This window comes from Plecotus auritus, assembly GCF_963455305.1.
Source record: "Plecotus auritus genome assembly, chromosome: X".
Taxonomy (NCBI): domain Eukaryota; kingdom Metazoa; phylum Chordata; class Mammalia; order Chiroptera; family Vespertilionidae; genus Plecotus; species Plecotus auritus.
In genome coordinates, this window is record NC_137784.1 from 12,349,570 (window position 1) to 12,362,638 (window position 13,069).

Sequence of the window (13,069 nt, forward strand, 5' to 3'; positions counted from 1 at the left end):
GGTTTGGCTCAGTGGATAGAGCGTCGGCCTTCGGACTGAAGGGTCCCGGGTTCGATTCCGGTCAAGGGCATGTACCTTGGTTGCGGGCACATCCCCAGTAGGGGGTGTGCAGGAGGCAGCTGATCGATGTTTCTCTCTCATCGATGTTTCTGGCTCTCTATCCCTCTCCCCTCCTCTCTGTAAAATATCAATAAAATATATTTAAAAAAAAAAAAGATGCTAACACCATATGCCTTGATGTCTTCACTCTTGGGCATTATTTGCAGCTTTCCCTGCATGGAATCCCAAGTCGTTGCTCTCCTCTCTTACTCCCTCTACACATTTCCTACCTTCCCTCACCTCTTAGATGGGTAGATCAGCATTTTGGTTGTATCGGTGTTCTATGTTTTTCAGGGTTGAATTGTTTCCCCCAAAAATTCATATGTCCTAGCCCCCCCCCCCCCGCCAGTACCTCAGAATGTAACCTTATTTGGAAATAGTGTCATTACAGATGACTTCTAGCCTGCAGAAAACTGTGAGAGAATACATTTGTGTTATTTAAGCCCCCCAGTCTGTGGTACTTCGTTCTGACCGATCCAGAAAACTAATACACATGGTTACATCATTAGGACCACAAAACCTTACTGGAAGCCTAGCCACCAGCTACACTAGGATTGTTTCTTTTCTATTGAAACCTTTTCCTCCTGGAGCTAATACTAGTCTTGTTTGTTCCTTTGCTTAGTTTTCATTTGCTCACTGAAAACTTCAGTAAATAAAAGTGACTCAGTTCCAAACTCTTCCGCCCTTGTCTATATCACCTCTCAAGAGGTCCAGGTGCATCAGGTGGTCTTCATGTCATCCTCCCTCAAAGCCTTCTGACATGGGGTGCAGTGAAAGTTAGGGTGCACTAACCACAGGGCAAGGCGGGTTCTGGCCTTGGTACAAGTTCAAGAGACTGCCTTATCCAGAAGCATGAAGAGTGACTGGAGGTTTGGAGCAGAGGGAAAATACAACCATAAATGTGGGTTCTCTCTGAAGACACTGGTGGCAGGTGGACTCATGGTGGGAGACTGCAGGTGGCAGTTAACCAGTTGGACAGTAAAGCTAGAAGGGGGATGAGCACCAGAGCTGAAGCAGTGCACTTGACTAAGGGACATTCCTAGGATTTAAAAAAAGTGCCCATAAACAAATGGCATTCTAGGACATGCAAGTGCACGTGAAAATGTCCCTATTTAAAGATAAAATGACACCTTCCTTTACACCAATACCAACTTCACCCAATTCTAACTTGGCAACTAGGGTAAATTTCTTTTAAGAACTAAACTAAAAGGATAGGCAGTGCTTTCTAGATAATCTGAAATAAACAGAGGCCAGAAAAATAAATAAGAGAATCACAGAGCAAAAAGAAAATAATATAGTCCATTTCTCACTTCAAAGAAAAATCTCTAAGGATGCAGACTTTACTCCACAGCTTTTCTTAGTTGAAATCAAAAGTTCTCAATGGCCCAGCTGGTGCTGCACAGTGGTTGAGTGCTGACCTATGAACCAGGGATCCCGGTTCAATTCCCAGTCAGGGCATAAGCCCAGGTTGCTAGCTAGATCCCCAGTGTGGGGTGTGCAGGAGGCAGCCAATCAATGATTCTCTCTCATCATTGATGTTTCTGTCCTCTCCCTCTCCCTTCCTCTCTCTGAAATCAATCAAAACATTTTTAAAGGTTCTCAATTATTTTTTAATATATTCTATCATCACATTCCATCACTTTCCACATAGGTTTGTGGCAGCTCCTATGAATTTACGCAATAAAACAAAAATACATGAATAATTAGGGTCAGGAAAAATACAGTTAAAAGGACCAGAGCCAGGGAAAGTTAAAGCATCAGTGTACATAAGTCCACTGTATAGATATACGCAGACTGCTTGGTCAAGCCAATTTAGCTTTGAGTTTCCTGATAGCTAAACCAAAAAAGGAAACATGATCAATTACATGGTTTACACTTTCATGGCGAAGGGTGGATAGAAAAAGAAAAACTAACTGGCAGAAAGAGCTTTGCATATGAGGCTTCATGGAGCATTGCATTTTCAGACTGAGAGCAAACCAGGTCACATTAAGCTTAAAAAGGAAAAAAAGGAACAGATTTGATTAAAAAATATCAGACTACATTTCATGTAGTGAATGTAAATGTTTTCTGTGAAATGAGTAGTTCAATCATAAATGATGGCTGTGTGCACCAGGTTGTAATGCTAAATATATTTCTTACTGGGTGATATGGTCACAAAAATTTGGAAAGAGCAGGAGGAGGTAGTAAGTGGACTTAATTTCCATCTGAACCAGTACCTATACCCTCCTGCCCTTGCTACACCAGATTATGGTCCTGACTCCCTGCCAGTTCTTTCCCCCAGCCCTTGACTCTGTCCAGTGGTCCTGCTTTGCACCTTGTAGGTCATCTCCCTATAGTGGCACCTTTGGGCAAGTATGACAACATGGGTTCCCTCTCTCCTTTTGGCCCCTTGACCTTCTGACCCATCTCTGAATCTCCCTACCATCTTACTGCCCCTTCCTACCCCAGTCTCTCTCTTCTGTAAAAGCCTCAGTCAGGGATGGGAGAAACAGAATAGTACCTTTTCCTGTCGGCTCCAGACCCTATCTTCTCCAGTTATTCCACACTCCTTTCTTTTGAAAATGTGAACCAATTACTTATACAGGCAGACCTCATTGTACTGTGCTTAGCTTTATTGCACTACACAGATACTGCTGCTTTTTTTTACAAATTGAAGATTTGTGGCAACCCTGCATTGGACAAGTCTATTAGTGCCATTTTTGTAATAGCATTTGCTCACTTCATGTCTCTACATCATATTTTAGTAATTCTCGCATTATTTCAAACTTTTTCATTATTATTATATTTGTTATGGTGATCTGTAGTATCTTCAATTGTTACTATTGCAATTGTTTGGGGGTGCCACGAAATACACCCATATAAGACGACAAACGTAATCAATAGATGTGTGTATTCTGACTGCTCCACTGACTGGCCATTCCCCGCCCCTCTCTCCCTCTCCTCGGGCCTCCCTATTTCCTGAGACACAACAATATTGGGATTAGGCCTATTAATAGCCCTATAATGGCCTCTAAATATTCAAGTGAAAGGAAGAGTCTCTTGTCTCTCATTTTAAATAAAAAACTAGAAATGATTAAGCTTAGTGAGAAAGGCATATTGAAAGCCAAGATAGGCTAAAAGTGAGGCAGGCCTCTTGTGCCAGCTAGCCAAGTTGTGAATGCAAAGGAAAAGTTCTTGACAGGAATGAAAAGTGCTGCTCTAGTGAACACATGAATGATAAAGTGAAGCAGTCTAACTGCTGATATGGAGAAAATGTTAGTGGCTTGAGTAGAAGATCAAACCTGCTACAACATTCCCTTAAGCCAAAGCCTAATACAAAGCAAGGCCCTAACTCTCTTCAGTTCTATGAAGGCTGAGAGAAGTGAGGAAGCTGCAGAAGAATAGTTTGAAGCTAGGAGAGGTTGGGTCATGAGATTTAAAAAAAGAAGCCATCTCCATAACACAGAAGTGCAAGGTGAAACAGCAAGTGCTGATAGAGAAGCTGCAGCAAGTTATCCAGAAGATCTAGCTAAGATAATTAATAAAGGTGGCTACACTAAACAACATATTTTCAGTGTAGATGAAACAGCTTTATATTAAAAGAAGATACCATCTAGGACTTTCATAGCTAGAGAGGAGAAGCCAATGCCTGGCTCCAAAGCTTCAAAGAATAGGCTGACTCTCTAGTTAGGTGCTAATCCAGCTACTGGATTTAAGTAGAATCCAATGCTAATTTACCACGCCCCACAATCCTAGAGTCCTTAAGAATTATGCTAAATCGACTCTGCCTGCACTGTATAAATAGAACAACAGAGTAGATGACAGCACATCTGTTTATAACATGGTTTGCTTGTTTACTGAATGTTTTATGCCCACTGTTAAAACCTACTGCTCAGAAAAAGATTGCTTTCAAAATACAGGGTGGGGCAAAAGTAGGTTTACAGTTGTTTGTATGAAAAATACAATAATTAATAAATAATATACAAGAATAAATTCTGTGTTTTGTGTACTCACAACTGTAAACCTACTTTTGCCCCACCCTGTATTACTGCTCACTGATAATGCACCTGGCCATGCAAGAGCTCTGATGGAAATATACAATGAGATTAATGTTGTTTTCATGCCTTCTAACAACATCCATTCTGCAGTCCATGGATCAAGGAGTAATTTTGACTTCCAAGTCTTATTATTTAACACGTTAAGCACCCAGCCAGTTTTGTCTTCCAGATGGAAAGTATAGTGTCAGTCACTGGTGACTGACTGGGTGCTTAATGTGTTGAGAAACTAGAGGCCCAGTGCACGGACTGGTGGGGGTGTGGCCTGCAGGAATTGGCCCCCTGTGGGAGCGCTGCTCATCCTGGTCAGCCGAGCAGTGCTCCCCCTGTGGGAGCGCACTGACCACCAGGGGGCAGCTCCTGCATTGAGTGTCTTCCCCCTGGTGGTCAGTGCACATCATAGTGACTGGTCGCCCAGTCGTTCTGGTTGTTCCGCCATTTGGTTGCAGGGCTTTTATATATATAGATGCATTTCATAGTTACAATATAGTTATGGAGATGTAAAGTACAGCTTAGGGAACATAATCAATAATTGTATAATAACTATGTATGGTGTCAGATGGGTTCAAGACCTATTGGGGGGTCATTTTGTAAGTTATATAAATTTCTAACCACTATACTGTATACCTGAAACTAATACAATATTGAATGTCATCTGTAATTGAAAAAAAAATAAATTTTGTAAGGCTATAGCTGCCATAGATAGTGATTCCCCAGATGGATCTGGGGCAAAATAAATCGAAACCTTCTGGAAAGGATTCACCATTCTAAGTGCCACTGAAAACATTTGTGATTCCTAGGAAGAGGTCAAAATATCAGCATTAATAGGCGTTTGAAGAAGTTTATTCCAACCCTCATGGATGCTTTTGAGAGGTTCAAGACTTCAGTGGAGGAAGTAATTATGGTTGAAATAGCAAGAGAACTAGAATTAAAAGTAGATGAAGATGTGACTGAACTGCTGCTATCTCATGATAAAACTACAACGGATGAGGAGTTGCTTCTGATGGATGAGCAAAGAAAGTGGTTTCTTGAGATGGAATCTATTCCTGGTGAAGATGCTGTGAAGGTTGTTGAAATGACAACAAATGATTCAAAATATCACATAAACTTGGCTGATAAAGCAATAATCAGGTTTGAGAGGAATGAATCTAATTTTGAAAGAAATTGTACTGTGGGCAAATGCTATCAAATGGCATCACATGCTACAGAGAAATCATTCACAAGAGAGTCAATTGAGGCAAACATCATTGTTGTCTTAATTTAAGAAATTTCCACATCCACCCCAACCTTCAGCAACCACCATGCCAATCAGTCAGCAGCCACCAACATCGAGGCAAAACCCTCCACCAGCAAAAAGTTTATGACTCACTGACAGCTCAGATGATGGTTAGCAGTTTTTAGTAATAAAGTACTTTTAAATTAAGGTATGCACATAATGCTATTGCACACTTAATAGACTACAATATAGTGTAAACATAACTTTAAATGCATTGGGCAACCAAAAAATTTATGTGATTTGCTTTATTGTGATATTCACTTTACTATGGTAGTCTGAAACGGAACCCGCAATATTTATGAGGTATGCCTGTACACCCAAGTTCATAGAGGTACTATTCACAATAGCCAAAAGGTGGAAGCAACCCAAGTGTCTATCAACAGATGAATGGATAAGAATATGTGATCCATACAATGGAGTATTATTCAGCCTTAAAAAGGAATGAGGTTCTGATACATGCCACAACATGGATGTACGTTGAGAACACTGTGTTAAGTGAAGGGAGCCAGTCACAGAAAGAAAAATATTATATAATTCCATTTATATGAGGTACCTAGAACAGGCAAAATCAAAAACAGAAAGTAGAACAGAGGTTATTAGGGTCTGGGGGAAGTGGGTAATGGAGTGCGACCACTTAAGTTTCTGTCTGAGATGATAAAGAGTTCTGGAAATAATCATGATGGTTGCCCAACATCGTGAATGTACTTTATGCCACTGAATTGTATACTTAAAATGGTCAAAATGGTAAATTTTATGTTATATGTATCTCATCACTATAAAAATGCATAATCTTAGTCCAATCATGAGAAAACCCAATCTGAGGGACATTCAACCAAATACGGATCAATACTCTTCAAAAGTGTTAAGGTCATGAAAGACAAGAAAGGACTGAGGAAATGTCACTGATTTCAGGAGACTGAGGAACAATAACAACTAAATGCAATGTGGGAACCTGGATAGGATCCAAGAACAACAAAAAAAAAAGGAGAGGGAAGCATTCGTAGAAAACTGATGAAATTAAATAAGATCATTAGTGAATACTATTACACCAATGTTGATTTCCTGGTTCTGATAACAGTGCTATGATTATGTAAGACTAGAGGCCCAGTGCACGGATTTGTGCACTAGTGGGGGGTGTGGCCTGCGGGTACCAGCAGCTGTGGGATGCTGCTCATCCTGGTCAGCTGAGCTGCGCTCTCACTGTGGGAGTGCACTGACCACCAGGGGGCAGCTCCTGCATTGAGCATCTGCCCCCTGGTGGTCAATGCGCATCATAGCGACTGTTCAACCGGTCGTTCTGGTTGTTCTGCCATTCGGTCACAGGGCTTTTATAAATATAGATGTGAACACTAGGGGAAGCTGAATAAGGAATATGGAAACTATGCTACTTTTGTATCTTTTCCTTAAGTTTAAAAGAAAAATAAAAAGTTAAAAATAAATTTTAATCAATTCACCCTTAAAAAATAGACAGTGTGATATATAGACATATGTCAGTTAATCCTTACCCTGAAGGTGCTCAGTTCATATTTGAAGTACCCAAATCAGAAGAGAATACTGCAGAGATGGTGGGTCAGCATTTGAAAGACTAATCAGAATCCCTTCGCCCCAGACTAGTCAATAGTATAACGGAAATGAGTAACGGCTCCTTGCTCTCTGGATTGGGTGAAAATACTATACTGGCATCTTGACCCTAGCAAGAACCATGTAGAAGAATTTAGGAAGACCAGCAGTCCATCCCGTTCAAAGAGGGGCAAAGAGGGGCCCTGGAGTGTGTCAAGGCCCATGGTGGACCATTAAAGGAGGGCCCTTTCCCCTCCCAGGGGGCTAGCTAAATGCTGCCCCCGGAACACCATCACATCTGTCTTGAATGTCTCTCTGTTAGTCAGGGAGCACTAGTTTTGCTAAGATGGAAGGACAGATTGAGGGCTCCTTCTGTGCCTGCTTAGTAACAATTGTCTGGGTGAGTGGTCACAATTGGTCTGAGATATGTTTTTCCTGTAACATTCCTCCTGGTCGTGAGAATGTGGGAAAGGACGTACAAGGCTCCCTTCAATTGTTTCCCCAAAGAATCTGACAATTCTTCAAAGGCCAACCAGTTTAGGTCATCAGTTCACAACACATTATTTCTTAAAATTCCTGAGAACATGTTTATGGCTCTGGCGGCATATGCCAGCTCATTCTATACTCCCCAGAGCAAAGCCCTCCTGGGACAAGGTCTTCAGCTGGGCAGTTACTCTCTCCAGAGGGAGCTGTTTGGATAGTGATAAGCCTCCCCTGGGATACCAAGTGTCCACACTGAACCCTTGGGGCTTGTAGGGGCTGGAGTATACTGGATGTCCAAAACATGACCAAACTAACTTATTTAGTCCAGAGTCTCCAAGTTGACTCAACAATGGAATCAACCACAAAGCACACAACAAAAAAACCCAGGCTTTTATTTTCTTTGGGGCCAGATGTAACCAACCCCATCTTCTATTTTCTTCCTCCCAAGGGGCAGACTCTTCTGTCATTTCCTGTTCTCGTCCCCCTGCTTCCTCATTCCTCTCTTGCTGGTCAGCCCAGCTGTTACCAGCCATCCCAACTCCCTGCTCTTTTTCAAGGCCATCCCCCCAAGTTCCAGCAACCCTGGGAGGGTAGCGCTAGGTGAGGGTCCCAGCTGGGATCACCAAATGCCAGGACAGTCCTACAGAGAAACAAAGCACCTGACAAACTTCATGGCGTGCTGGGCTGAGAGAAATCTCCCTCTCAACTTCCTCAAACTCTGCAAAGATGGACTCCGTCTTGCATGCAGGCTGCCACCAAAATGACTGACCTTTGGCCCTGGAACCTGTGAATACCAGCAAGGGACATTAAAGTTGCAGATGGAATTAAGACTGTTCATCAGCTGACTTTAAAATAGGGAGAATAGCTTGAATCATCCAGGTGGACCTAATATAATCTTAAGGATCCTTAAAAGTCTAAGTTGTGTGCAAAGAGGTCAGAATGATGCGATATGAAAAGAACATGACTCACTGTTAGAGGCTTTGAAGATGGAGGGAGGGGGCCATGAGCCAAGGAATATGAGCAGTCTCTAGACACCGGAAAGGGAAAGGGAAAGGGGAAGGGAAAGGGAAAGGGAAAGGGAAATGGAAAAGGAAAGGGAAAGGGAAAAGGAAAAGGAAAGGGAAGGGGAATTGAAATCTCCCTAGAGTTTCCAAAAAGGAATGCAGCCTTCTCAATATGTTGATTTTAGCCCAGTTAGACCCGCATCAGATTTCTGATCTACAGAACAATAAGATAATAAATTTGTGTTGTTTTAAGCCTAATATGGGGGGGGGGGGGACTTAAAATTCTCCTAATTGTGGTAAAAATTCTCCTAATTTTGTGGCACAATAGGAAATAAATACACCTAGTTATCAAACGCTATAGTAGCTTGTTTTAGGCCTGCTGAATAAGTGATTCTTTAAGTAAGACTATCTATGCAACATCCACAACACTTTCAAGTTGTCTCCCCTGAAGGCCTGGCTCCGTGCCACTGGCTGCCATTGGCCTCCATTTCCTTAGGCCTTCCATCCAAAGAAACCAGTGCCCAGGGACAGAAAACACCCATGGTTTCGTGTCACAGGGCAATGCTAAATAAAATGCTTTGCTTGTGCCATTTTTATGTGGTATCTGCTTGACACAGATCTTTAAAAAGAAAACCCACTCAGAGTTATTTCTGTAACTGAAGGTGGGCAAGAATGGGGATAGTAAAATGAGATTATTACTTACGAAATGAGCAATGCAAGTTAAGCCTAGTCTTACCTATCATCTGATGCATCAATTTGCAACTAAGTATAGAGATGACAATTTCCATTCAGACCATCCAGACCCCACAGTGCGTGGATTTCATCTCAGCATCTTTCTTCAATGATCTCAAAGCTGGTGTATGCCAATCTATTCTGGTTGTTTGACCAGTGCCATAAATTCCCAGAGAGCCAGAATTCACTCTTTTCAGTGTGTGTGTGTGTGTGTGTGTGTGTGTGTGTGTGTGTGGTGTGTGTGTGTGTGTGTGTTAGTGGCGAGTACCCTAAGTGCACAGTGAAACAGAATCCTCCTGAATAGAGGGTGGGGGTAAAGAGGGAAAGCCTCATGGCAGTCAACACTCCATATTTCAACAGAGTGGGGTTCTCTTTCCAACTAGCTGGGAGTTAGGGTTCAAACTCTAACAGCATCCAAACAACAAGGTCCTGTTTAATGATTCCTATTACCCAGGCTTGACAGTAGTTAGGGCTAACAAAGGCTGGCCTAAAAATGAAGGGCTATGACTTATAATGCTAGAACCATGGGGCCATTTAAGCTCTATTTTGAGCAATTCTTAAGTTACCTGTGAAGCGGCATAGGGCTCCTAGAATTCTCAAAGCATGAAAGCATTAAAAGATTGCGGTGCCTGTGACAGTGCACTGGTCCCCAAATGAGTGTTCACACACTGACAAAAGCAGACAGCCGACAGTCCAGTCACCACAAGCTTCCAAAGGGGCCTGCCATCGTGCCGTAATTTCCCGAACCATTAGCAACAGCTAAAATATAAGCCAATTAAAAAACTGTGGTACATCTACACAATGGAATACTACGCTGCGGTAAAAAAGGAGTTCTTACCATTTGCAACAACATGGATGGAGCTGGAGAGCATTATGCTAATCAGTGGTTCTCAACCTTTCTAATGCCGCGACCCTTTAATACAGTTCCTCATGTTGTGGTGACCCCCAACCATAAAATTATTTTCGTTGCTACTTCACAACTGTAATTTTGCTACCGTTATGAATCGTAATGTAAATATCTGTGTTTTCCGATGGTCTTAGGTGACCCACAGGTTGAGATCCGCTGCTTTAGTGCCTAAGACCATCAGAAAACATAGATATTTACATTATGATTCATAACAGTAGCAAAATTACAGTTATGAAGTAGCAACGAAAATAATTTTATGGTTGGGGTCACCACAACATGAGGAACTGTATTAAAGGGTCGCGGCATTAGAAAGGTTGAGAACCACGTGAAATAAGCCAGTCAGAGAAAGATAAATATCACATGATCTCACTCATTTGTGGAATATAATGAACAACATAAACTGATGAACAAAAATAGATCTAGAGACAGAGAAACATCAATCGGAACGTCAAACCTCAGGGAAGGTAGGAGAGGGTGGGAGTAAGGGGGAGAGATCAACCAAAGGACTTATATGCATGCATATAAGCCTAACCAATGGACACAGACAACAGGGGGGTAAGGGCATGAATGGGGGGTTGGGGGGTAATGGGGAAATAAGGACACATATGTAACACCTTAATCAATAAAGAAATTTAAAAAATAAAATAAAATATAAGCCAAATGACAAATTTTGGAATTAAGCCAAAATGGCGTTTCCATTACCAAATTATGATATTGGAGACTTTATGTTTTTGACAAGAGGGCATTTTCTAAGCAATTACTCCCTGGGGAGGAAGAAAAAAAAATCCTGAAGCAAAACGCCAGGGACGGAGTTCAGGCTAAACATAAAGTAGAACAAGAGGAAAGGAGAAGAAAAACATCGTACATTGCACAGAGGGCCAGCCACACTTCCCTAAAATGCAGGATGAGGACCCTGCAGAAATGAGCACATTGGCTCCCTTATCTCAAATCTGCTCTACACAACCCAGGGCCCACGCATGTGCTTCATTACATCCCCAGGAGGAAGTGTGGCAAGTCTGAACACTGACCACAACTAAGAAAGATAAAGTGGAAGATTTCTTCTGTGGGGGACCATGGCAAGGAAACCTTGGACAGTAAGACAAGCCAGCCAGCCAGCTGCCCTCACGACAGTGCACCCTTTACAAGGAGCAATCACTGATTGGGTTGTTTTTCTTGATGAGTTTAGTGCAAAAGAAATGTCTGTTAATGGCTAATCAAGGGTTACAGGAATGCTCTTAACAGCTGTGGGCAAACTACGGCCCGAGGGCCGGATCCCTCCCTGTTCGGCTGTTTTATCCAGCCCGCGGAGCCGAAAGAGCGGAGGGTTCTCTTGCTCTCCCCTCCGCTCCTTTACTTTGAATTTATATTAGTTCACACAAACACTTCATCCATGCTTTTGTTCCGGCCCTCCGGTCCAGTTTAAGAACCCATTGTGGCCCTCGAGTCAAAAAGTTTGCCCACCCCTGCTACATGTATGGTAGAAGTTGTCTGGACACAAATGCTGGCATGAGGCCAAAATTCTCCTACCAAACACATTAATGAATAATTCTTACTTATTTCCTCAGATCTTTCAAAAGAGAAATACTTCCAAACACGTGATGTGCGCAGGAGATGAGCCTAAGCAATACTATTAAATAGCAATTTCCACTTTGGGGAAATGAGATTCTGGCTTTAGAGTCATACATCACATGTTGTTTTCACTCATTCAACAAAGATGTTTCTTTTGCTGCCCATCGTGGCTGAGACACTGCGCCAGGTGCCGGGATCCCAGCGTGGAGGAGACGGCCATGGTCTTCACCTTGGCGCCAAAGGAACTGCAGTCCACAGAGCATGACTTGGGGGATCCTTGCAGTCCCTGCTGGGACTTCCTGAGCCAGCACACGCCCTGTGCCCTCTCCTCAAGCAGTGACCCTTCCTGCATCCATCCGACTAGGAGAGGGAAGGGAGGGAGGGAAGAAAGGGAAGAGGGAATGATGTCTGCCTACAACAAATCAATTTCCTTGCATTTTCCAGCAGAGCAAAGATTTAAAAAGATGTCTCATGTTTCCCCCCTCCAAAATAAATAACTCATCCCCAATTGGTGGTTTCTTCCCATTTATAATTAAAAACCCAGGAAAGTGAAATTCTGACTGTAGCAGGCATGAATTATTTTAGTCAGGCATGCTTTTCCCTTCCATCTCCTAAGCAAGAACTCGTCAGCCCCAGGCTGAAAGCCAATATTTCCCAGACCGGGCCTAGGACAAAGTGGAGGGATGGGATCGGGGAGAGCCCCTGGAGGACAGGGAAGCGACGGTGCTGCTGGAGCCAGTCAAGGACTAATGATTCTGGCAGATGCCTGAGTCATCACCACAGAAAGTTTTCCCTCCCTTATATCCAAAAACTGATGCTCATAAATTTGACAAATTATCGACTTAGCTTCCCCCTAACCACCCCCATTATCACAAGAAAGCAATCTATGGCAGAAGAAAAAAACAAAGAATATTCCTAAAACAAGTTGCCAGATTGGGGGAGGAGGGAAACTGAGCTAGCACAGAATGAGGCTCCGCTCCCCCCGCCCTGTTCCAACCCCACCCTGCTCCCCCCACCTCAAGAAGTGCAGAAACATGCTTACCTACAGGACTACTCCAACTGGCCCTGGTTTTACTTTTTCATATCCCACCCCTGAAAGACATCTCTAAATGGGATGATTCAGAACTCTCCAGTCATGCTGTGCCTTTAAATATATTTTCCTACCACTGAAGGTCCACCACCTGGGTGCTCTTGACAGGACAATCTATTTTAAAACAGTGGCTCCCAAGGCACATCCAGCACAGAGCCAACACACGTGTGTCAGCAGCCAATGTCAATGACAAAGCTGGTCTAGGGGAAGGGCAGCAGGCACCGGTGGCACTTGGGTGCTCAAATTAAAGTTCAGATGAGTGAGAGGAACCTGGGATATTGGGAACTATTGTTATTTCTCCCTCATGGGCCAGGC

General features: G+C 42.9%; 1 protein-coding gene across 11 annotated transcripts in view; it reads right to left on the bottom strand.

Moving 5' to 3' along the window:
• SH3KBP1 (SH3 domain containing kinase binding protein 1) overlaps positions 1-13,069 on the bottom strand; it is a gene marked incomplete at both ends in the record, with an annotated part of 338,781 nt that overhangs the window by 303,274 nt on the left and 22,438 nt on the right. For 2 of the 11 annotated variants that reach the window (XM_080652030.1, XM_080652029.1), the window contains one exon: positions 12,707-12,832. The exons of 7 other annotated variants lie outside the window; for them this stretch is intronic. Of the gene's footprint in view, positions 1-12,706; positions 12,833-13,069 lie in introns of those variants that run through there. 2 more of the 11 variants (XM_080652038.1, XM_080652028.1) reach the window with 2 other exon arrangements.